Here is a 26,377-nt window from a genome sequence, read left to right on the forward strand (position 1 = left end):
TAACATTAAACCAGAATTACTCTTATGTATATTCAATGACCTTGTTACCTGTTGGGTTTTCTGCTCCGTTGACATTTCAGGGTGAAGAGGGAATTATTCCTGCCATATCTGAATCAACATAACAGTTACTGTATATTGTGACACATCTAATTTTTCCAAATTTACAACAGATGTGTCACAATGTGGAGGAGTCCCATTAAGATGGATGAGAGGGCGGATGACATTAAGTTTGAGGAAGTAAACACGAAGTTCAACCGACTGGGACATCCCTTTCTGATAATCAGAATTAGCAGATAATAATCTGCTGGATGAATCAGGCAGAGTGATACCTGGTGAGAGAGACATCCTTACTGATACCATCGTGCAGACCAATATAGTTAAGGTTCACACCTTCACAAAAAAAAAAAAAAAGCTTATAGTGTACATCAGTCTTAAATGTGGAAAAATCTGGTCATGCATTAGTCTGTTTCTGTTGTGGTGAGGTTCTTGAACAAGAACAATGATGTTTGCCTAGAGGTAGAGCCACTGCTTTTGAGAGAACAAGGAGGAACAAAACTGTCAAGAGACTTAATACAGTAGAATTATGGCCTTGCTGCTGTTGTGAGACTTTTTGTGGCTGCGTTGTGTGCAACTCAACAACGGTAACTCCCTTTTTGTGGAGGAGAGTTCATGATGACTCCTAAGAGAGATGAGTTAGGCTCCCACAAGTACCTACTGACAAAACCTGAGACGTACTATCTAACTTACTCAGGACTTTTACTAATTATGGAGCACTTTAGTGGCCCAAATCCCATCCCCTCAAAGCCAGCACCACATAAAACTGGAACAACTTAGCTCCTTCCACCAGAGTTAGTCTTGTATGGTTTTGGTGTCAGTAAATCAGGATTGTGTGCACAAAGAAGTGCACAAATGCAGTTAAACCACGAATCAACTGTCTTTGACTCGTCAGTAACAGTAGATCAGCTCCAAAGAGAAAGTCACCAAATCTAATTGCAGACCTCACAAATTAGATTCTGGCCTTTATAGAGACCTGCTCATGTTCATAGGAATACAATTAATTGTGTTTTAGGGTGGATTTTACCTTAAGGGCCTATGCAGCTTCTTAATGTATGTTTGACTTCAATAATTATGTTTTTAATTATTCTCTTGTCTAGCTTCCTGCCACTGTCACTGAAGGGCGAATCTCAAGCGTATGTTTTTTATGCATCCTAAAGAGTCAAGACTTACTCCTCCACACAGCAGGCAAAGATGACCGTCTTATGACCTTTCCATAAAAGGAAGTAAGTGCATACTCCTCTTTCCCAATTTCCCAGTAACTCAGTCTATTTTGTTAAAACTGAACATAACTCCACATGAACTCCAAGACCTGACGACATAAGGTAATGCATACCATCATAATTATTAACTAGCTGACTCCAGTTGTTCTTTTGAAAAACATGTGACTGAATGAGTGACCTGATCTCACAGCTGTCTTTTATAAAGAAACACAAGTCTTACAATTTCTACCTGTCATATCATTAAATTAGATTCTGTTGTAGACATTATTTTAATCGAACTTTTGTTAGTGATTGCACTGAAGTTAATTCGATACTTTGGATATTTTCACCAGACTAGTTTTGATTTAAGATGCCTCAGATGAATAAAACAGCTCAACTGTATCTGCCTTGAAATTCTGAATTGGTTATTCTTTTATTCTTTATTTTGTGCTCCATGAATATTACTGTAACATCCCATTTCTGGCAACGTCAGTTCAAATAGAGTAATATTGAGAAATATTGCCTCGATATTAAATTATGCCACCTGAAGGCCTCCTGGGTGCTGGGGCTAATTACTGGGGATATTTTTCTTCAGCTCAGTCTGCTGCACTGAGCTCTGTCATAATCAATGAGCCTTGTAACACTCAATTAGAACATAATTGGATTTGTGTGTGTTCGAGGTGGAAAAACATGTACATTTGAGCAGACATGAAAGAACTGCTTATCTCTGTTGACAGCTGTAATGAAGCTGAATTGGGTCGGCCAATTGTAAATTTCAGAAAAATTCAGTATAAGCATAACATCCCCCCTCACCTCCTGCTCTACCCCCAGATGCCTCATTCACATTTGGCTTGATTAAAAACAGCTTGGATTTACATTCATATGTTCAGTTAATAATTTACACTTGGGCACATAGCCTTAACTAAATAATAACGATAATGTTTACACTGGTGTGTGCAGTCTGGTTGAGGTTAAATAATACGACCATAAGAGTTGATTGACACAGTTAGCAAAAAATGCACAATCATGCTGTTGTTTAAAAGTGTAACTGACATTTTAATTCTCCTCAGTTTTTGTGTAGGGAAATGTAATGATACTGTGCAGTTATATTGTGCAGGACAGAGGATAAAACAGTCTTTGGACGTATTTGTAGAAACAGCATCAAGTCTAGGTGTTTCCCTTGGTGACAGTTGACTGACATCCGAGATGGTGTTGCTAGAAGACAAACTGTAAACTTCTTACTCAGGAATACAAGACATAACTTCCCTCCCTTTTTTAACAAGCTAACATATTATTGGTTTCTTTGTAGGCCTTAGTAATTTTGGAAGTCCCGTCTTGCTATTAAGTTTGTATTCCACTCAGAAACTGAAAGCTAGAAAGCTAAGCTAGCTAGTTTACACTCGGAAAGTGAAAACCATAGACTGTAAAAAATAATTTAAAAAAAATAGTTAGCCTAGCTTGCTAATATAAGTGCTGACTCATGCTCAATGTTAGTTTTCATCCACGTTAATTCTACACCTGCTGAGTCATTGGCAGTCCCACATTATAGATAGGAAAGGGGTCTGAGTAGCTCTTTCCAGTTGTAATGATGGTAAATAACCCCACTGTTCAAACTTATAGCAGCAGGCAGTCCCATAAGCACTCTGTAACTTACCCCATGATTCAAATCACAACAAGGAGTAATTAACATACAGAGTAATGTGAGCTACTGTAGGAAGTGTTCAAATCATAGATGGGACTAAGCAACATCTAGTTAATTATGTCCAACTAAAGAGATATAACAGACTATTGTCAGCCTATATTCAGTGCAGCCTTTTTTTCCTTGCTTTGTTCTGGAGACGATATTATGGCCTATTTTTAGTGTCACCCACAAAGATATTGAACCAATCAAATTATCACCAACATCACCAAATAAAAAACTTTACACCCACAAGGAAACATTCATGTAGGGGAGCTATTGTGGCAGAAAAAAAGATAAAAAGGTCTTCTTTTTGGTTATTAATTTGACAAAATAAGTACACAAGTCAAAACAAAACCCAATGATATGTATACTTATTTCTTAACAAAAATAATTGATTCCAGTTGGATTTTAACAAAGGTCATTAGTGAGATTTAATATTGTTTGAAAGGCTGATCTTGAACACTTTCCGGATCTGAAATGGATTTTAATAATCTACTTTTGTGGTAGCTGAGCTGCCCTGTTGTGTTTTGACATTTAAGGTTGATTGGCCCCAAACGGCCACCAGGAAAAAAAAAATCAATTTCCGTCACACAGGTCATTTCTGTTCTGATGTATCACTGTTATTGTGGTAGGCCTGGAGTTAGAGATTTATTTCCCTGTTTATGAGCACTGAGAATGAGATGTTATATCTAAGGAGACTGTGACAAGTACAAATCTTCCTGATAGTTATTAAAGTGGTCATGATCACTCTGCAGCAGACATGCCGGTGTGCGGCGCTCAGTCTGTCACGTTCCTGCTGCGATTGCCTGACAGGCGCTCTGAATTTATGGCGACGAGACAGGGTCGTGTCTGAGCTGGTGTTTAATAATCCTCTTTATATAACTGTTTGGAGAACACCTTGGCAAACACACCACACATACTCAAGAATGTGATTTGATTTTCACGACCTGTTTATCTTAAATGACAGTTTACACTCAGTTTTACTGAAGAAACACTTTCCAGACATCATAGCTACAACACTCTGCCTTGCCAGTTTATTAGGTACTTTATGCAAGATAATGTCCCTGCCATGTGTGTAAGTGGAGGTGGACAAAATAATAGAAAGTCCTTTTAATATAATGCACTGCAAGTAAATTATCAATAAATCAACACTTCTCTTACACAAGGTGAAGAAGAACTGGACATTTTAAGCTTCACAAAGGTAGGATTTATTGCTGTTGTATTAGATTGCATTAGATTGTGCAGGTGTACCTAATAAACTGGAAACACAGTGTATGTTGTGTTGGAGGGAACTAACACAGTGAGACAAAAATGGTGAAACAGAGTTTGAAATGCAAACAGAGAAGAGATTCACTGTTATTGATATCGGATGTTTATTGCTCTTTTAGATGGTAGGTGTGTATGTGTGTGTGTTTTGATATCTGTTTTAGTTGGGGTGTTACACGTGTCAGTGTGATAGATGATGTCCTTGCCGTGGCCTCTATTCTGTCATTGTGTGCGTGTGTGTGTGTGTGTTTGTGTGTTGTTTGTGTGGTCTGTGCACTCATACATTTAAAGGCTTCTCCGTATATCTGTATCCATGTGCTGATGTAGGCCATGTTGTGCTGTGAATTATTGGTTTGTTGTTGAATTTCGGATGTTACAGTCTTATCTTATGACCTATAAAACTGGAGAGTAGAAAGTGCAATTATATTGATGTTGTCATGACCTTTAATTGTTTTCCTGGAATCAAGAGCATGCTTTGCTTTGTTTGTTTTATTGTGTATTTTGCTATTTAAGAATGATGTAGGTTGCTTGGTCAGCTTGCTTTTATACTTGACCTTTATATCAGGAAAACACAACAAAACACAACAAAATGTCTCTTATAGGAAGAAGACAATGAATAGTGCTGTCATCAGTTTGCACCAAAATGATGCACACACACAAAATTCATCCCAGAAGACGTGCTATGAATATGGATTTCCCCGTCAAAGCAACATGTCCTGTGTGAGTCTGATGGGGGATTTGCATTTCTCACATCTCAGAGCTTTTAATTATGAAATGAATTCTCAACCCAGCATGCCTAACATGCTATCAAAATGAGAGATTTGCCAAAATGTCCCAAAAGTGCTAATTGAGGGCAGCAAATACTGATTACTTTTGTTGATTTGGTAATCTGAACACATAGCATTGTGTGTGTGTGTGTGTGTGTGTGTGTGTGTGTGTGTGTGTGTGTGTGTGTGTGTGTGTGTGTGTGTGTGTGTGTGTGTTATGCCTCAGCCTAAATTCAGTAAAGCTTCTGCCTGGGTCTGACATAATACTTTTTATACTGTGTGCAGTATGAACTGGAAACCATCCAACCTTTATTTCAGTATGCTGGTTTCTCTGATCACAACTGTGTCAGAAAGCAGAATTATTGCTCATAATATTGCATGAGAAAATGCAAACAATAGAGGTTTTGTAACTGTTGAGCCAAAGCTAAAATTACTTCCACAGTGTTTGTAAATGCAGTATCTGGTTATTGCCTTGCAGCAGAGCATCATTCATGTTAAAGGGCAGGGAGAGTTTGACCAGCTTTCATAGAGAGAGGACATCTCCCGGTCCGTAAGCGTTAGATTTTTCCTGATGAATAATGTATTCATAGTCTGAAGCTGCAGACGTGTCTCACTGTGTGTTCAGAGATGCTTGACTTTCACACATCTCTGCTGGAATGAGGCTGAATCAAGAGCTTGTCTCGGTTATCAACAGCTGTAGGGAATATCCTGCATTGCACAAAAGGGAAGAGAAAGAACATTCCTGTTGTGTTAGGATATTTCTCAGACTTCATGCTTGCTCAAGAGACTTTATAATGGTGACTGCATGAACACTCATTTATTGGCTCACACAGGTGGAACTCTGGCTGGTTGCTAGTTTTAGGTTTTCTAAGTGTGTTTTTTTATGTCATATTTATTATTGATAGCATGAATTTAAGTTGAGGTGACAAGTAAATGGTAAATGGACTGCATTTATATCGCACCTTTCTAGTCTTCCGACCACTCAAAGCGCTTTACACTACATGCCAACCTTTCACCCTTTCATGCACACATTTATAACACTGATGGCAGAGGCAGCCATGCAAGGTGCCAACCTGCTAATCATGAGGAGTTTGTAATCATTCACACACACACTCACACGCCAATGGCACAGCCTTCAGGAGCAATCGGGGTTCAGTATCTTGTCCAAGGACACTTTGATATGCGGACTGGAGGAGCCAGAGATCGAACCACCGATCTTCCGATTAGTGGACGACCCGCTCTGCCTCCTGAGCCACAGCTGCCCTAAGCTAGACAAGAGAACAATTAAAAAAAAAATACTCCTTGAATTCAAACATACAGTAATAAGCTGCATGGGCCCTAAAGGTAAAATCCATCCTAAAACACAATTCATGGTATTCCCATGAACATGAACAGGTCTCTATAAAGGCCAGAATCTAATTTCTGAGGTCAGAAATTAGATTTGGTGACTTTCTCTTTGGAGCTGAGGAGCCGGAGATCGAACTGCTGATCTTCTGATTAGTGGATGACTTGCTCTACCTCCTGAGCCACAGCTGCCCAAGTAGATTGAAATTACTGGGGATGGGCAATGTTATTAAACCTGATGTATGATATGATGCAACTAGAGCTGCAACGATTAACCAATAAATTTATTAGTCAATTGGCAGAAAATTAATTGACAACTATTTTGATAAATGATTAATCATTTCGAGTCATTTTTTAAGAAAAAAAAAGTACAAATTCACTGATTCCAGCCTCTCCAATATGAATATTTTCTATTTTATTTAGTCTGATATGATGATAGTAAACTGAATATCTTGGGGTTGTGGACTGTTAGTAGGGACAAAAGAAGACATTTGAGGATGTCCTCTTGAGCATTTTCATAGAAAGAGTTTATCATTATAGGAATTATTATGGAGTCCGAGAGTACTGTGCTATGGCTGAACAGGATCAATATTAAGTATCACATTGCCTCAATGGGGCACAAAGGCAATCAGATCTGTTTTCCTTTCGTAACCAAAGTTATTGCAGCTTAGGAAAGACAGTTTCTTATTAACGTTGGTGTCTACCTGGTCTCCTGTCTGCTGAAGGATTTTGACCTGCAGTCATAAAACGCTCCATTTTGAGGTGTAAACTGTTGTTGTCAGAAGACAGAGATAAATGTGCGGTCACTTCTGTTCAAGTTGGACAAATCATGATAAGGGGGATGTTACACTGCTGATGTAAGCGCTTTTATTACAATTTGATCTAACAACAGATAATATTGCATACAGTATATTTATCACCTCCTTATAGAAGTTGTAAATCGCTATAAACTATAAACTGGTATGTACTGTGTAGCGTTAAATCCTCGTTTGGAGTTTCTAAAAGGCATCTGATCATTCCTGTTAGGGTAAATGGATTACATTGGTTGCTTTGAAGACAAGGACCTGGTCAGTGGGATGATTTGTAAAAGTCAGTTCAGCACAAATGGCCAGACGACCGGGAATCTGGGTGTTCTCTGAAGCTGATGGTAAATCCCATTGAGACTGTAGTGCCGTCACACCGCGCAGGTCCCCTGCAAAGATCACTCATGCCAGACTCCATTAGCAAAAGGCTGCTCTCCACATGTCACTGTGTGAACAAAGAGTTGTGTATTCATCCGACACTAAAGGAGGAATGCTAGCAGCCATAAATAAGGTTTTGGTAAACACGGTCTGACATGAGAAAAAGCTTTTGTAATTTATGAATTACAATGTTGTGAAATACTTAAACTGGAGTATTTGCTGCATTTTCTGACTGACGTGCTTGACTTGAAACACATCTGTAAAGAAATGACTCATGATAATCTGAACTCAAGCGTTTCAGAGTCAGGATCTGAAGATAAAAGAGATTTGTAACCTTTAAAGACAGGATTTGATTGTGTTGACATGTGGAGTTGAACATTTGAGTCACCTCCTGCTACTGTGTTTGTACTGTGTGTGCTGTTTCTCCAGGAAATCTGTTCTGTAATGTGGTGATATTGACAATACAAGATGTTATTTCTGCAGGTCAACCAAGAGCACACTAGTGAATTCTCCATATAGAAGAAAGAAATATTGCAATAATTTAGCAATTGTTTCATATAATTTACACTTTTTCAGGGACACACGTGCCTGGTAGTGTGCTATTGCATTTGTGACTCTCTGATGGATTCCCTGATGTATTATCAGTATTGGTTTTCATATCCACCTACTGTCACGGTGACATCATGGCATTAATTCCTCCAATGACTGCCACAGAGCATTGAGTCATGTTTCCCGGAGAGGTTTCACGATAAGCCAGTAAGGAAACCCCCGTGGGCATATGGGCAGGGCAGAGTACATCATGTTGTGTCTGATTTTTCTTTGTTTTTTTTGTTCTTCGCTGCTTCAAATTTGATTTCTGACACACTTTACAATAACATCACAGTCCTTACCTTCCTCAATAGGCTGCTCATTGTGTGATTGGATCATTAAAGACATCTCTTTGAGCTCGAGGAGTAACACAGCTCTCTTTCACGTGACCTAGACCTTAATTAGTATGGCAACAGATTTTCATTTGCATGTACGCGCTGCAGTGAGTAGATGGGAGGTGGCGTACATATGGGGGAAGGATAGTGGCACTTCAGGGCCAGTTTGATTAACAGACCCCAAAGGTACAATCACTTCAGAAGTGTTATTATTGTAGCTAATTATAATAATACATGTTTTGTGTCGAATGTGTGTTTAAAATGGACGGTGTGGACTACAGGTGCAGTAATACAATAATTTGATAGAACACCTTTTTTGAAGATGAGACTTCTTTTAGTATAACATTGTTATGTCAGATTCTCGTTAATTCATTCTCATTTGTATACTCCATTACCTAAACTTTATTTTTCAGAGCGACTTTAAGAGATAATACTTTGTCTTATCAATTCAATTCCCTGTTCACATTCAGTGCCATGTGCGCTGCCATTTGATATGCACAACAGATAAGGAAGCGTCATTATTTTGCAAAGTGTACCCTGATCCTGACAAAAGATCCGCCTTTTACCTGCTGGGAATTTCTGCCTCTGGAGAACAGAGCTGCACAGCACTGCAAGACTCCTCCTTTTATTTAGCAGGCAGCAACATGTTACAAGCCTTTGGCTGTTTGCTTTAAAGTAAAAAAAGCTTTGTCTGCTATAGAGAGTGCTTTGTTCTAACATTTATATAACATCTATTCAGTGGTATCATGTTGTGATTTTATAGATTATTGGACTGAGTCATGAAATGTGTGTGCCATGTCTTTGTGGGCGTTTTTGGCAAAGACCTTGACAATATTTAATGAAATTAGCAGAGCTGCAGTGATTGATTAGTTGAGTGACAGAAGATTAATCTGCAACTATTTTAATAATCGATTTGATTAATTTTTTAAAAGAAAAAAAAATTTCAAATTCTCTGATTCCAGCTTCTCTAATGTGAATATTTTCTGGTTTATTTAGTCTTCTGTGACAGTAAACTGAATATCTTTGGGTTGTGGACTGTTGGTTGGGACAAAAGAAAACATTTGAGGACATCACCTTGGACTTTGGGAAACAGTGATCAATATTTTTCACCATTTTCTGACATTTTATAGATCAAACGACTGATTGATTAATCGAGAAAATAACTGACAGATTCATTGATAATGAAAATAATTGTTAGTTGCAGCCCTAGAAATCTGGTTCAGTTGAATGCTGGATCACTGAGACTGAAAACATAATTTGTCCTATAAACAGTACAGTCTGTAAACTTTGAATTCAGCTGAAACAGCAAGCAGTTAAATTAAATTATACAGTTCAATTATTCATTAACCAGGCTTCTTGTTTCCTCTTGGGCACACAGGATTGTTCTTCTACTGCTTACATCTTTTTATCCTTAACATATCAGAACCATAACTTTCCTCTAAACAAGAACAAACAAGGGTTTAAACGGCTCTTGCGCAACATTAATTTCTTGCAGTTTTAGCCCTCCACTAGGAAAAAAAGTATTTTCTTGTAACATGTCTTGGTTTGGTTTTGCAGTTGATTATCTTTGTCATTTGTCAGGATGGTTGTCTTACGTACATACGCTGCTGGCCAGTTTAATATCACACATCATCACTCATACTGTTATTAAGCTGCTAACTGTGACTCATGCAAATATTCTCTGCAGTGATTTGCATCTACGCTGCAGATACTGATGATCCACTGCTCTATTGTCTCTACTAGTGTCTGCTGTAGCAAACATCTCCCCTCATATATTATTTCAACGAACACATATTTCTTAGATAAAACAAAGAAAATGGAGGAAAATGATTTTATTCCTGTACTCCATATTGACCATTCCCCTGTGCTGAGTGTATAGCTGATTGACAGGTAGAATCCCTGAAAGCCGCTGCTGACATGTTATTGCTCTGGGTCATAAGCTGGCAAACAGGGGTAAGCCTCCACACTCCCCCATATCTACTCTTTGCTCTTCTTCCCTGCTTTTATTTATTTTATTTTTTTTTACTGTCCACTATCTTTTTGCCTCCATATAAAATTTCTTGCCCTGCTCTGAATTATTGACTAGCATGGAGTCCCATGAGATTGAGCTAGTGGTGTGTTGTTGTCCATCAGCAGCAGCATGCTTTTCTGTTCAATCCCCAAACCAAAATGAAAACATGGAAGGGTTTATCATGGTCAGAGTCTAAGGGAATGGCAAGGATAATGTTTTGCTGTCCGCCATCTTACAGCAGCAACATATTGTACTGACAGGCAGAACATACAGTGTATGAATAAATACATGTTTAGTATATGAATTGAAATGACAGAACACTATATGCTGTATGCAGTATAATACATGTTTCCATAAAATGTTCTAAAATGCCTTAAATGTTCCTTTATTCTCAACATTTCACCTTTTATTCAAGCAAAAGTCACAGGTGTAACTAATGACATTAACAATGGCTGCGTGCCACGGACAGCAGCAACACACCCTCATAAAGTGGAGCCATCATTAATGTAATTAGTTACACTTGTGTTTTTGCTCCTAAGTCAAAATGTATGTCATGAAAATAGTCTATACTGGGTCATTTCTATCTGTTTCTTGGTATGTATTGATTGGCTTGTTTGCGTGTTAAAATTTGCACTTTGTCAAGGTCAGTCCATTGCAGTTAATGGATTTTCAAGATTATCACTGAGTTCTGACAGATAAAATGCTGAGAAATACAACAGCTCAATGTCACTGTTTCTGGAAGCTGAACAGTAGAGACGTACATATCTACTTTCCTAACCTGTCTGTGGCACTCAGCCCCAAGCCCATTTGTTGCTACTGAAGATATAAATCTTTAAAAAAGGGCCACAGATATATCATTTCATATTTTAAAAAGGCTCATTAATTTCCTATAACAGCTGGGCAAACAGTGGGATATTGTATTTGTTGGAGACTTTGTGGTGCTTTAGTAGGTATTAACAGTAGCAGGGCTATTGCTGCTTTCCAGACAACTCAAAACTTTCCAACTCAAATTTCCAATCTCCTACTTGAAAAAGTATGATAGAACGGCCCTCATAGTCAGAGCTCCAACTGGGAAACTCAGGCCAATTTCATGCACCCCTAGTTCATCTGAGTGGTGTTGAGTGAATAAAAGTGTCAAAATGAAGACTAGTTACTTAGGCTATATTAGTAAATGACAAAGGCTATCAGAAACATATAACATTACTGGTACTTGGTAGGCTATTGTGTGTGATGTTGTGACTAAATTAATATAAAATATTTTGTGACAGCATCTTACCTTATCCTCCTCCATTTCCTGCTATAAGAAGACGAGTTTCTCACGGTTGTTTGCATTGTTTGCATTTTGCGTTGTGAGTTCAGAATTCAGAATTTTCGACTTGGAAATTTTCGACCTCCAACATTTTTTCTCCACCTAACTGAAGGGTTTTCTACTGTGAAAACTCAGTCATGAAAGTTGATATCTCTCTATCACATGCAACTAACTGAATAATCTTCAATGTGATATTATCACACGTCACGCTCAATCATTTAAACCTGAGCATGTATGTTTTCCTAGAAACACTGAATACTTTGATGGGAGGGTTTTGGAAGCTGCCCTGTGATGAGTTGGTTTTCATCATAACCGTTTAAGCTTAGCAACCTGAGCCCATGCCTGGAAACCGCAGGTTGTGCAGGGGAATGTTGATGTATGTGGCGCTGGAGAAGACCTTGTGCTGAAGATGAATGCTGCTTCATTGTCCTCAACTAATTATTCCAGTGACAAGTGTGACATCACCCTCTAAGCTTTGAACAGAGCTTTGAACAGTATTGAGTAGCTCAAGGTTGCCATCCGATGTGACTTTAAATTGACTTGAAACCCTGCTATGAAAAGCTGCTGCACGTATACAGCAGTGTGTGTTGTGAAATTACCTGTTGCTTAGGAACCGGTGTGACTTCATGCATGAGAGCAGGCTTTGCCAAGGACTCTGAACAGAAGAATTCTTCCACAATCTTGTGTTAAGTCAAATCTAAATCATTATATTTAATATACTGTATATACTAGATACTATTCACTCAAATTTAGAAGCAAACTGAACATCTTATCTTCTTCTCATCCTGCTGCAGTATCCCTTATTTTTATTGTTTTTGAAAAAAGATTTTGAAATGGCCTCTGTGTACTGTAATTCTCAAGCCAATATTAATCTCTTGTTTTGCTAATACAGACATGGTTGTGAATACTGATGCCATGGTGTTACTCATGATTCATATTTAATCCTGAGTATTTGAATAAACATATTGTTTTTATTGTTTCTCCTATTTGCACATTTCAAAACCATCCAAATGGAGGTGTGAAAACCTGTTTTTCAGGTTGCTGAGAATCTTAAGGATGGAGAGGCGTTGGAAGACGACGCCCACATGTTTAGCCCTGGATCATGGGTTGTCATTGTCAGTCTGCATGGCGATTAAACCTTCCCCCGCTGAATGAAAGACGTGGTTCACAGCCGTTTGAAATAGTGTGAGCATCATATTTGAAGCATTGCACAAGTAATGAAGTCCTGGTAATTAACAAGATACAGCTACCAAAAGAACAAGTCCCATTCTGATGCTACTGTGACTGTGAACCTGAGTGCGATTTCGTTTTTCAGCAGCTTCTGTTTTAGCATCCGTATTTATTCTAATTAATTAAAGCCTGAGTTAATGATTCTACACTGACAGAAAATGTGTTAATATTCTCATGAAATTACGGATGGTCTTGCAATTTAGGTTGATTATCTTTTTTTTTTTTTATTCTTTTGGGTTTGGGGGGATTTTGCTTTTGTTTTGTATTAATTTATTCCCTCTTCTTTGAAAAGCGCTAACACAAAAATGCCACTTGTTTCACTAAAGGCTTTTTCATTTGTACTAAAAATTTTAAAAAAGCATATAAAAATGAACTTTTGTTGGTTTTGAGGGAAATCTGATGGGAAAAGTGGAGTACACTCTGTCATACAAATGCTGCTGTTATCATTGACCAAGCTGCCATAGCAATGTGGCAAAACTATGTGTTATGTAGATTGGAATAGTATTTCTTCAATGATTGGCTTTTGAAATAATGTGTTACAGAAGGAAATAGATGTAACTCAAGTGAAATGCCAATATTTTCCAGAAAAGGTCTTTGAAATGTTGGTATTTTACTCCCAATGAGCACATTAACTGTAATGTGTTGCATAGAAGGTCATAGTCATTTCCTCCCACTAAAATGAAAGAGGATCCTGCAAGTGATGGTAACATTTACAATTAAGGGTATCAGGTGGAACATCCCATGTGTTGCCAGAGTTTAAAAAGAAAAAAGAAAAAAAGAAACAGTGAGTAAAAAATAACATTTTTTCATGTGTGATATTATCTCAAAATAAAACAAAGAGCTAGAAAAATGCAGACACATTGGTTTGCTACAGTATGAGAGCACTGCGTGTAGGCAGGTTTACAAGCAGCTGATCAATGTCTTATTATTGCACACAGTCAAAAAAAAAAAAAAAATCCATCCTTGATTAGTGAATACTAGTGAAGGACTGTAAAGCCATGGACACCGTCCCACCCTCTCTCCCTGATTTGCACTCCCACTGTGAGGAAAAGCGGCGGTCGAATGAAGACGGCAGACGCAGTCGCCATCAGTGGGGGCAGCATCAGAGGAACAGCAGCACTTCAAATGGAATGTGAGGTTTTCAAGGCATACAGTCATAAATTTTTCATCTGCAACCGGCTTTGAGGCAAGAGAGGGGGCAGGCCAGCCGGGCTGCAATTGAAGGCTTCTAACAACAAACCAGGGCTTTCAGAGACAAAAGGTAGACGGGGGAAGGGCACTTGAAATGAGAAACAACAAAAATCTTTTGTTTACAGTAGATGAACAAAGAGTTGTAAACAAAGCCAATGTTTAGCCGCCGTAGCTGAGACAGGCAGAAAGGCAAATATCACGACAGCAATCAAAAAGATAATGGCAGAGCAACAATTGTGAACACTGTATGCTTCAAATAATGGCGATCACAACAAACCTGAATAGATTCATAAACTGCAACATGTAATTTGTTGTGCAGTTTTGTTTTTTTTAGAGTATCTTTTCTATCAACGCCAAGAAAGGCTTCTTAAATATCAAGCTTTTTTCTAAAATGCATTACATTATTTATCAAGGAGATGTATCCATGTATTTAATCCATATAAACATCAGTTGTTGTCATATAGACACCAGTTCATTGATTCTGTCCAAAATGGCAGTTTTATAATGGCACTCAGCTTATTAAAAATTTTTTTTAATGAAAACACCTCTTACTGACAATTACAAAACAAATATAGAAGCAAGCATATTAACTACAGGCAATGTGTATTTTTAGCACAGTCTTTTATGCTAGCTGGCACCTTATTAGTATGCTGTAAATATTGAATGGACACTTTTCATGACCTGAAGAGCTGTTCAGAGGTGGCACACCATCTCCTCTTCAATTCAGACATAAAAATATATTGTCCATCTTTAAAGGACTTAACTCCATCAAAACCATCCGAGGCCTTTGTGTCAGACGTTACAGGCGACTCTTTATCTGTGAGGTGAATCAGAAATATGAACCTGCGCTGTGTGCTAAAAGCATCCTGGCTATAAAACTCCGTCCCTCATCCCATAAGCAGACGGTGGAGCTCTGCAGAACGGCTGCAAATTTAATGACTGATTTTTCCAGCACTGCTGATTCCTCTGGGTGCAGAGTCTGTCTGGATGCTAATGCAGTCTGACATCTCCATCCCTGTTTAAACAACCCATGCTATCCTAAAAGGGCTACTGCAAAGGCAAATTAAAGGCAACTTAGAAAGGAAACACTACTGCTCTACTTTTTCAGTTGAGTTACATTTCAGCTTCTACTAATTTGATCCTGAAAATATTGCGTAGGCGGTTTGTGGAAGATGACAGCACTCTGCCGTTCACAACACAAAATGCAAGATTGATTTGAACTCATTCACTGTTGAATTGTGTTTTTACTTATGCAGGATTTAGATACTGCAGAGAATTTAACATGTCAAATACAATTCAGTCTAGTTTGATCCTCCATGCAATATTTATTCTCACACGTTTCACGTACATGTAGTCATCCTCTCAACTGAGAGCTGTGACACAAGCCTGGCGGAAATTTCTGAGAAACTCAGAACATCTTTACATGACATTAGGGGATTTGTATCAACAACTTCTAAATCATATTAGACAGTGACATGTGGATGACTGCAGTAGCCAAAATTATGTGCAGTATTCTGTTTGTTCCTACCTGGTTAATATTGTCGCTTAGATTGGAAGAGAAGTTGTGTGTTTAAAAACTTCCACCTGACTGTGTCAGTAAATTGTCTCACCATATCTGTCTGTAGATATTGGATTTTATGAGATCAAAACAGACTGAATTAGGAATGATAACTTCCTCACTGTTGACCAGTGCATATGACGAATATATTTCATACTGCATGATTCACAGAATTGATTGGATAAGATTACCTGAAAAGTGTGAGGTGTTGCTCTGCCTCACAGTTGTGAGGAATTAAAAAATGTCTCATGTCTTTATTAATTTCTCCAGGATATTCTGGGTCAAAGTCCCTTAATCCCAGCCTGCAAGCCAATTCAAAGTATTGCAAGTTTGGTAAGTGATGGTGGAAATATGTGTGTATGTATGCTGCTGGATCTGGTGAGATCCAGCAGTGGCATCCAGATGAAGCTGTGCATTTGTTCATGAGATTAAGAGCAGCGTGGTGTCACAAGGGCAGTCAGGCCTCAAGCTGTATGACTGGAAGCAGGTGGCACGTTTCTTACGTCCTCGCTAAGAGGGATTAGGCCTCTGAAGGGAGAGGGATCATATTTGATTAGCCTGTTCAAAGGTTTGGGAGGATGGAGGGCTGTTCATGTGATTAGCCAGGCATTTTGAGCTGCTCCTGATTTCTGTGGAAGTGTGTTTTATAAGATGTTGCGAAAGACAACAACCGCTTGGCTTCAACTCTTGACTCCTCTGGAATGTAAATAAAACTGCTCAGACTCAGCTGTTTGTTTATGAAAAAAATAATGAATTTATACATACCGAGGCGTTGTCTACTATAAGCTGGAAATGTTTATTAAATCATTTGAGGTAGTGAGTACGTGGCATAATTGCTTACGTAAGGAACACATTTTTATATTTTAAAGTGATAGAATAAGCATCAGAAGTTTGTGTTTGTAAAAATTTTAAACAAAGTTTCTGTGCTGTTCATTCTGCCCTAGAACACAACATTTGCTCGAGGTTTCTTCCCATTAAAATGGAGTTTTTCCCTGCCACTGTTGGCAAGCGCTTGCTCATGGGGGAATGTTGAGTCTCTAATGTTGTAAAGAGTACAGTCTAGACCTGCTGTATATATATATATATATATATATATATATATATATGTGTGTGTGTGTGTGTGTGTGTAAAATGCCCTGAGATAACCTCTGTTATGATTTGGTGCTATATAAATGAAATTGACTTGACATTTCAGAAAACACCATAACAACAGTCTAATCTCAGTTGTGTTATTTTCAGTTCAGAGAGATAGTTCCACAGAAAAATTGCCTTATAAGAACAAAAAAATCCCTGAGTGTTATCTCCTCAGCATATTGCATATGTTTGCGTCTCTGAATTTACAGGCAAAGTGGAATAGATGAGTCCTGTGGGCGTTAGAGTCAGGAGGTGACCCGTTGTACTCACCAACCCACAGACAGCCCCTTCACTGAGCTCCAGGAGCTGCAGTCCTTCAGGGAGGGTGAGCAGCCAAAGAGTGCAACACCACCAAATAGGATAAAGTTATTGGGCTATGTTGTGTGGGCTCAGCTTCAGATTGTACATTACAATACAAAGCATTAAGAATATCAGAAAGTTAAATGTCTGGGTCAAGTTGTTGTGGCTCATTTCATGAATGATGTGATGACATTCCTACTGAACCTGTTTCTGATCAGTCTGTTAATTGAGTGTAGTACAGAAGAAACAGAGAGGAGTGACTCAGTATTCATGGTCAAAGATGCATAAACTGTTTTAAATGCAGGACATTCCTGCATGTTGTAATGCTGTGCACAGGACAAATATTCAAAATAGAGAAGATATAACTGAATCTATTACTAATATGAGATATCATGGTTAATTTACGCCATAGTTGGTGTGTAGGCACTCTGTTGTAAAAGCTGTTTGTAGAGCTAATGCACATTACATCTGCTCAGGTATGAATATAATCCCTCTAATGCTTCAACTGTTTCAACTTCAACTATTTTTTTGTTGACTCAACATGAAATGCAGAGTTCTGTCAAGGTTTAATGATGCAAATTTGTCCTGAGACTATTCACAGAATATTCTGAAAATGTGGGACGCTTCATAATTTCCCATCATTTCCTTAACCGATATGGCAAACCTTTCAAGTACTGACTGAACTCCAACATCCAAGAGAAGAAAAAATGTATTGATCTGCATGTGTCTCTGAAGTCACTCTGCCACTGAGGAAGAACATTAATTTGGGGGTGAAAAACGTGTGCATATGCTTCTGAGAAACTGTTGCGTTTGACTGGCCACTCTCTGAATGTTAATGCAACATATGTCCCTCTGTGATTTATAGAGAAAATTGGCAGCGAAATGTATATCTCTGTGAAATTGCCTTGATCTGCTCACTGGGCGGGGGAAAAAAAACTTCAATGTTGATGATAATTGTCGAGCATGGGTCTGCTCATTCATGGAGCATGGTTTCTGCCTGTTAAGTGACAGAATAATTACACACAATGCTAAATGGCGCTCTCGATGATTGTGGGGAGTGATAGCAGTAGATGTGGAGGGAATGCTGATGGTCCAACCGGGGCAATATTTCTGAAGCCTCCTCCCTTTGTTCGAGTTCCTGCTTTATTTGCCTACGGCTGCCTCCTCCCCATTGCGGCGAAGCAAGCTCATTGGAGGACGGCAAAGTCACGGGTTGACGATCAGGTCCACAGCATAACTGTTGCTAAGGTGTTTTGAATGGTTAGTTGACTATTACAGGAGTTCATTTGCCATCCATCTTCACCTGCTTAATGCTAGGAGATGGCGTGGAATGTGTGAAAGTGTGAAATCTCAGGATTACTCAGTTTTTCATCAGTGGGCCAGACAGTCTACACTATCGTTTGCTGTCTGGGGTGCTGACGGCTTCAGGCAACATTTGTTATTGAGATTTGACCTGCAACGTGTTGGATTTCTCTATATTGAACGTCTTTTAAATCCTCTGCCAAGAGAAATTTGGCAAAGACTCATGCTGTCTACAGATAGGCCTCTTTTTAAATGGAGTTGGAAAAAAGCTCAGGTTCATTCTCAGTTCAGAGCTCATGTAGGGGGAAAGCTATTTCGATGCTGCAGACTGAACACATCATTGAACACAGGAGTCAGAGGAGCTTCTTTTAAACCCAGTTATCTCTGAAAGCATCCACTTAGATATGTGTTCACTGCTTTAGTTTTAGTCTCTGAATTGCTGTATTTCTGGGAACCTTTTCTTTCATTTCTCTTTAACTTCTTTAGTTGTATGCCATTAATAAGACAAACTGGTGCTTGATGTCTAATGTTAGAATTCCCACTGCAGGTTTTTGTGTGTGATATGCATGTTTTCTCTCTGCTGTGGTGGTTGCTTAGTGTGGCTGATAGTCAGAGCATCATTTCCTGTCTTAACAACCCTGCAGCCTTTCTACCACTACAACTTGGAGCTAGTCCAAGTGAGCTCACCCATCTACACAAAGACACACTCAAAAGTCTCTTTTTGGAAAATGGTGCAGACAATGATGTATTTTCAGCACGTTACTGCACTGTACTGACGGTGACAATGGTTATGCGTACTTTTCACCACCTTTCTATTCCTCCACCTGTCAGACACTTATGCTCTCCTTCAGTTAAACTAAAATACGCTCAGTCAAAAGCCGTCAGCACTTGTCTCCTACCGCCAGTCTGCTCTACTACCTTTCTCTTGATATCCTAGTTTAAATTTAGGTTCACCTCAGACCACACACCATCATTATGTCTGACAATAGAGAGGAGATGAGAGCCGCTGGCCCTGTCTCTGATTCTGGGGGAGTTCTTCATCCTAGCAGCATGAAGCAGCATGAGGATGGGCTGCCTGGGACTGTTGGTATTGAGCAGGGAGAAGCGCCCCGAGCACAATCCATCAAAAAGGAGCTGTTTGCACTGTGGGAATAGACATGAATAATCCATGCTTTCTTTACCCTTTCCTGTGTAACTATGCGTATCCCATTACATTTTCTGTTGCCTTTTCTTCAAATATCCAACCACTGTATTTGTATTAAACATTTTCCTACTTAACAATGATTTCATCTTAAAAGGGCCTTATCTAAAAAAGTCATAACTGGGAGATTTTATATATTTGGATGATTTGTTGAGTACATTGTCTCATATGTATGTCCCAAAACTATCACCTTTCAATCATTTTGAGACTAAAATGATTTGTATAACAATTTGTATGGTAACCACCTCCCCCCTCTTTTTTTAAAACATCATCATCACAACATCAATTTCTCAATTATTCTAATCATATTTGCTTCTCTTACATCAATCGTATTACATCAACCATAAGTCAATAGTTCTACTGGGGGTCAAATCAAAAAATAATTTGTGGTTATTACAGTGAAAGTCAGTTAAAGTTAGCAATCATCTAGGGTACAGGGTGGCAATCACATGAGTTGAATGCCCCTGAGGTCAATCTTTATGATGATTTTGTGGTGGCTGGACTCATTTTACTCCTTTATTTCTGGAATAATTTTCATAATTTACTGTTGACATATGAAACTTGAGTTGCATGCACAAAACATTTGAATTCATAATAGGTCATTACCACAAACACTACACAGAATATTTCTGGTGCACTTCATTTCATGATGGCTTCCAACCTGAACATAAAGACGATGCCGACTTGCTCTTATAATGTGGACGAACAGCATGGAAAACAAGCAACAGAAATCATCCTGTCGCATCTTTACTTGTTACATTGTTCCACAAAGGTTTGGCTCTCTCTCTCCTCTATGCACTGCTCCAAGCAGTGGTCATGAATATCTCAGTGATGCTTATTATATTTTTGCCAAATCAAGTTGTTCAAGTGTAGGCGAGAAAATACAGATGTTTTATTGTTCTTCATCTGCAGTTTTTGGAACCAAACTGCAGGGTGAAGGCAGAGAGATCAAGGACTAGTGAACTGGTTTCAGGTTAAATCAGCTTGGCTGGTTGAATATAGTGTGTAAAGAACACTATTCATGGATGAATTGGGCTTTGGGGGCTTTCTAGTTTGCAGTTTTTTATGATAGTCATAAACATTGATTTGTGCATTGTTATTAATGGAGGACCCTCTTGAGAGCTCTGAGCCATAATCACTGTTTGTGAAGTTCTGTGGTTCTTGTTTTATTTCTGTTTTTTTTTTAATTCCCAAAGGACAGATGCTAGCCTTACTAACCGTCACCACTATTTCTTGCCATTTGAAATATGCACCATGGTGCTGTGGAGATTTCATTCTACACTATTGGATTATAGTTTAATGGACTACTGCCCCACTGTGGCAGTAATATTGCTGTGCCCAAGTGCCACATTTCGCCTATTTCCTCCCTTTTATTGTGCTGGCTCAATACTCTGTTCCAGCTGAGGTCTCTTTCTGTGATCACGATAGTCAGCATCCTTCCTCAGCAGCCTCACTTTTCTGTCTCTTGGTTTCAGGTCGAGCACACTCTTCCCTATCCAACATGAGCTAGTTAATATATTTATTACCATCCCAGCGTTTCCCTCTATTTGGTTGATAAATGGATTAAATCCTCTGGTGATGATGAATATCCAGTGAGGGGTTTACGGGCCCTGGATTATAGCAATTATAATGTCGGCAAATCGTTTTTCTTTAATTAGATCTAGGAATATCTGATAAGATACCCAATCACACTTTTCCTTTTTCACAGCTCTGTGCCAACGAGATGAAAAAGATGCTAACTTAATCAAGCAAAGTGAGAATTTGATATTAACTGAATCTTTCCATTGATCATCTGCCCACCAGGTGGTATTGAATAGCATGAGTTTAAATGCCTGCATGTGATCCTGCATAACTCAGACTGGCCAGTAGAGATGTGCCATGTTTACAGATGGGATGGGATTGGATGCATACGCTTTCCCTTCCTCTTTCCTCTCCTGCTCAATAAATCAGGCTTGCTTTTAGCCGCTCCTGCAGTTTACGGAAAGGCCCAGTGAAGGACGCTTGACAGCAGCTCCTCTCTCCATCATGGCCCATATTGTCCCTAACTAGCACTCAAACAGGTCAGTCAGAAAAAATATCCCCCTCCTTTTTATTCTGCCTCCATGAGCAGTATAATCAATATGCTCCAGCTGTATTGTGCAGCTGGTGGGTGAGGCCGGGTGCTTCTTACAGAGATGGCAAATGCACACCAGCATGGGCACATCCTGTGATGCACTAATGCACCTCAGGGCTCTGACATCAATTAAGAGAGACAATGGACAGCTGTCCTGTACATTGCAGGCTAAAGACACTGCTTAAAGCTTGAATATGTAGAACTGAACCACCATTACTGTTTAGGCTTTGGTTAGATATCTGGACAAAGACTGAAGTACTATTTTATCACCAAGATCCATTCTTGATAATGGATCATTTTTAATAATCTCTTTAATGACCATACTGACCTTCATACACAGTCATCTCAAAAAGGTAAGGAGATGTCTTGAGCAATACTGGTCCTCAGTTATTTTAGAATACTCTATTCTAGATGTTTTTTAGTTTATTAATCTTCTGTTTAATCACACATTTCTGATGATAATAGTAAAGCTGTTGCCAAGGTGCAAATGGTGCAACTCAATGTTTTATTTATTTTGTTTGCTCAAATGGATTTCAGCATGGTGTCAGAACCTTAATCTGTGGCAGGGATGGCGGTCGACACCCACATCATGTTTTCATTTATGCCTTTTGTGAGGAGGGGGCGGGCGGTGGTGGCCATTACAAATTCTTATTATTCTGGAAATCTGCAAGCAATTCTCTTTTCCCACAGAAGCCATGTTTCCATCACTCAATGTAATGTAAATGTCATATTCAGGTTAGTGACAGCTGAACATTTTCTTTGAATTCTATTTTGTTGTATTAAAAATATTTTTGTATAGTGAAGTGAGTCTAAATAATAGTAATGTTAAATAATAATATGTGTAATAGGAATGCTTTTTAATGTGTCATTTGGTTTTAAAGGACGTCATGATGCTTTCCACCCATCGAGCAGCAGGATTGGCTGTAACCACAAAATGCTTTCACACCCTTCTGCTTCCACTCTCCACACTTCACTGCACAGGAGCTGACTTCAGGTATGCTTGTTGTGCTCTTTTTGGCTGTTTTTTTTAATTGGGTTTCCCCCCTGAAGTATTTCCAGAAAGACGGCAGGATGATGTATCCAAAGCCTCCAAATCAAATCAAAAGCCCTGTGTTTCTATTGATGGCTGCAACTGAGTGTGGATGAACAGGGCATGGCTGACGTCCCAGAGCCATGGCAGGGAGCTGGAGTCTGGAGAACCAGTATGTCTTCTCTCCTCTCTCAGAGAGCTCTGTTTGTCGCTCGCTATCACCGTCTGTCACGCCACAGAGCACTGTGGCCACACACTCTCCTCTCATGCATCTTTCCAATCCTAGCCATCATGGCACAATGCTCCCTCACATACTCAGCACCTGAAAGGGGAAACATGTCATCCTTCTCTCCTCACATAGCGCTAAAAAGGCCCCACTCCCCCTGAGGGACTTCTACTCTTCCTCTGCCGATCAATCTACTGAACCATCGCCTTAATTCATCTACTGATCTATCCGTCTTCCTGTCTTTACGCCTTACCATTTGTCTCCAGTCTTGACCACTTGTCTGTCTGAGAATATCTCAATAGCTTTTGTTAGTAATCAATATGTTGTGTCCCTCCCTGTTTTGAATATTAATAATGAATATTAGTGGTTTTAATATTGATGCAAAAAGCTGGACATCCTGCACCCACTTTGTACTCATTACACACACAGTGAGTGGATTCCCTCCCACTGATGTAAATCTCACTTTGTAATGTATGCCGCCTGTTTGGATTTTTGCTTTCCCTTGCAGTTCTTTCACAACTGTTCCTTAGATTGCTTTTTCCTCTGCATTCAACCCCCACACGAGGAGTATTGATCGTTCCGGTGCACTAATTATCCTGCTTGGGCTTGGATGTCTTTGTGAAGTCAGTCTTTGATCGACATGTCTGCATGCCTTGTGTTACCGTTAAAAAAAGGAAAGAAACTGTTTTGATTACAGAATTAAGAGCATGTGGGGTTTTAACTCCTGATCTCTGTAAAAACAAGTGTGACACCTTCTTAAATGACCAATCTGTCTATCGGCATGTCACTTCCTGCGCCATAAAATGAGCTCTTTACTTGGCTGATCAGCTCATACTGTATGTGTGGGTGTGTATGTATGAGTGCAGTATTTACATATGCATCCATGCATATGTGATGATTCTTTATGTATGTGTGTATGTACGTGTGTGTGTGTGTGTGCACGCGTATGTGGGCAAAAGTACAGGTCGGTACATCCTGCTCTGCCACCATCTGTGCTCAGGCAGGCAACAGTGCACTTTACACAATCACCCTCTCCATACAACCATTCCCACGTAGGTCTGTTTTTGTTTTTTTGCTTATTTAAAATTTGAAAATGTCTTCAGATCTACATTACAAAAATGCCTTTTATAGTAGATAAAGTCCCATGGAAACTGTGAATGATTAGATTTATTTGGTGCTGACGCTGACATGCATGTAATTAGTGTATTTGCACAAGAATTTGAAATGTATACTACAATTAATGTTGTCATTTTACCTCTGCTTGTCTCACCTCTTCTGAGCTTGCACTTAGCTTCTGTGTGCTCATCCTCAGGTGGATGCTTCTTAGTGGGAGACAACAGAATCACAGAAAACAATATCTTTGTAATAAAAATAAGAAACATGAGATGTGCAACACCAGGCTGTGGCAGCCATTATAATTTAGCTGCATGCTGGTTATACAGATGGCCAACAGTTAGTCTGTTAACCTGTGATGTCTCTTTTCGTGAGGTGATACTTGTATTTTTCTTTGTTTTTCATTCATCGTGTCCTAAATTGATTTTGAAATTCATGGCTAAAGTTGGATTGAATTTAATATTCTTGGTATGGTAGATTTTTAATGTCATTGCTATCATTAATTCACAGCACATGTTGATGCATCAGGGGGACAATGCTCAAGTGTCCCCCAACTCACAGAGGAATCCCTGACTTTAGATTGAATTATACATTTGGCACCACATTACAATTCCAGATACGTCCTCACACTGAATGTATTTCCATGATTAGGATTTCAGTTCTGTCTGTAATTGCCAAGCATAATGGTGGTAAATTGGGAATCAATAAGAAGCTCTGGAGCCAGTGTCACTGGTGACCTTTGTGTGCGCTCACAGGAGCCTCAGCCAATGACATTTTAAGCCCAAAGGTCCCCATGGATAAGCACTCATCGGGCGGTGTGTAAATGACACTCTTGGCAATCTTTGTGTCTTTCTAAACAGCGCTCAGCCTGGCAGAACAAATAGATGCACCGGAGTGGTCTGTAATGTTTGTCCATTATGTGCTGCACCTATACATAGCAGCATAGAGCCTGAAAATACCTAAGAGGGTTAGAGACAGGTTACAGAAAGATGCAAACATGAATAATTCAGTTGTTCTGTAAAATATGCAGATCGGTTTATAAGCCTTAATGAGCTGAAACATCTGTCTGCCTGGGGCATATTGTGACCCTTCTAGCTCCTCCACAGCCCAGTCCTTTGCAGTCCCTTTGCCCAAACCCTCTCTTTGGCACTGCCCGCTTTCCTCACCTGCAGGCACCCTCCTTCTCTGTGTTCTTTCCCAAGGACTAAGACTTATTTGTGCCTGGTGCATGAGGATGCACGCCCTAGCGTCAGTACCATCTGCCAGCTCCCCTCAGGACACCAGCCAGGTGCTGGGCACGCTCTCACCCCAGCTATGCCACAACAGCACTGCCTGCTGGGATCAGCCTCACTGTGCCAACTGTTGATCGTCAGACCCTCTCATTCACGCTCAGAGACTCTCTTATTAACAAGCTGTGCTTCATACAGACTCACAGTAGACCAAAGATGGATCCATAATATGTTTTAATTTTTGATGAATCCAAATAATTTCCTGAAGCCTCAGCAAGTCTTTGTTGTGTGTTGCCGTGCTCCTCCCTTGTGTTTGCTCCCAGGATGTTTCCCCTGAGACGCAGCCTGTGTGAAGGCACAGCTTTCTCTTTCGTCAGTGAGTCAGTACTGTCATGTTTTTCCGGAGCTGCTGCTCTCATGCTTGAGTCTAACTCACTGGTAACATGGGAACCAAAGTCAAACATGCAAAGACAGAAAGTAGAACTAAACGGTTCCTAAAGCAGGAACGTTTTCATAGTTTTCAATGTGCCCTGAAACCTTCCAGTTGTTTGTGGTTACAGTGTTGTCTGTGTTATAGTGATGTGTACACACGGCTCCTCCACCAGGTGCTCTGTAGGAAGCTGATGTCAGAAACTGGGCAGAATGAAATGAAGATGGAGAAGAGAAGGGTGAGTGAGGAGCATAACTGCTTATAATGCTTTTACAGCTTTATTTCTTTGTCTAGGTGGAACACAATGTGTCATTTAACCAAGATTGAAATGTATTGCCATGACAACAGACTTTTTTTTATTATTTCTTGTTGGACTGTTTTCCTTCAGTTCTAAATATACTATACATACACTAGATGTGTGGATTGTGGATTTTGTCCACAGCCACTTCAACACACTAGCTGTCAACATATGACTGTGTTTCATTAATTCAGTGCTGAGATCTATCACCATTAGTCAAAACACTGTGATATCTTTTTGACCTCATCATTATTTTGTTCCTTCCAAACTATCCATATGTGAGT

The 26,377-nt window shown here is 39.4% G+C and overlaps 1 protein-coding gene across 2 annotated transcripts in view; it reads left to right on the forward strand.

Annotated features, from left to right (window-relative positions):
- Positions 1-26,377, forward strand: part of ccdc33 (coiled-coil domain containing 33) — a 46,353-nt gene that overhangs the window by 1,330 nt on the left and 18,646 nt on the right. Inside the window, exons 2-3 of one of the 2 annotated variants that reach the window (XM_044356219.1) lie at positions 171-332; positions 1,155-1,280. The gene's annotated coding sequence lies outside the window, so the exon portion shown is untranslated. The remainder of the gene's footprint in view (positions 1-170; positions 333-1,154; positions 1,281-26,377) is intronic. The other variant, XM_044356218.1, reaches the window with a different exon arrangement.

This window comes from Thunnus albacares, chromosome 7, assembly GCF_914725855.1.
Source record: "Thunnus albacares chromosome 7, fThuAlb1.1, whole genome shotgun sequence".
NCBI lineage: Eukaryota > Metazoa > Chordata > Actinopteri > Scombriformes > Scombridae > Thunnus > Thunnus albacares.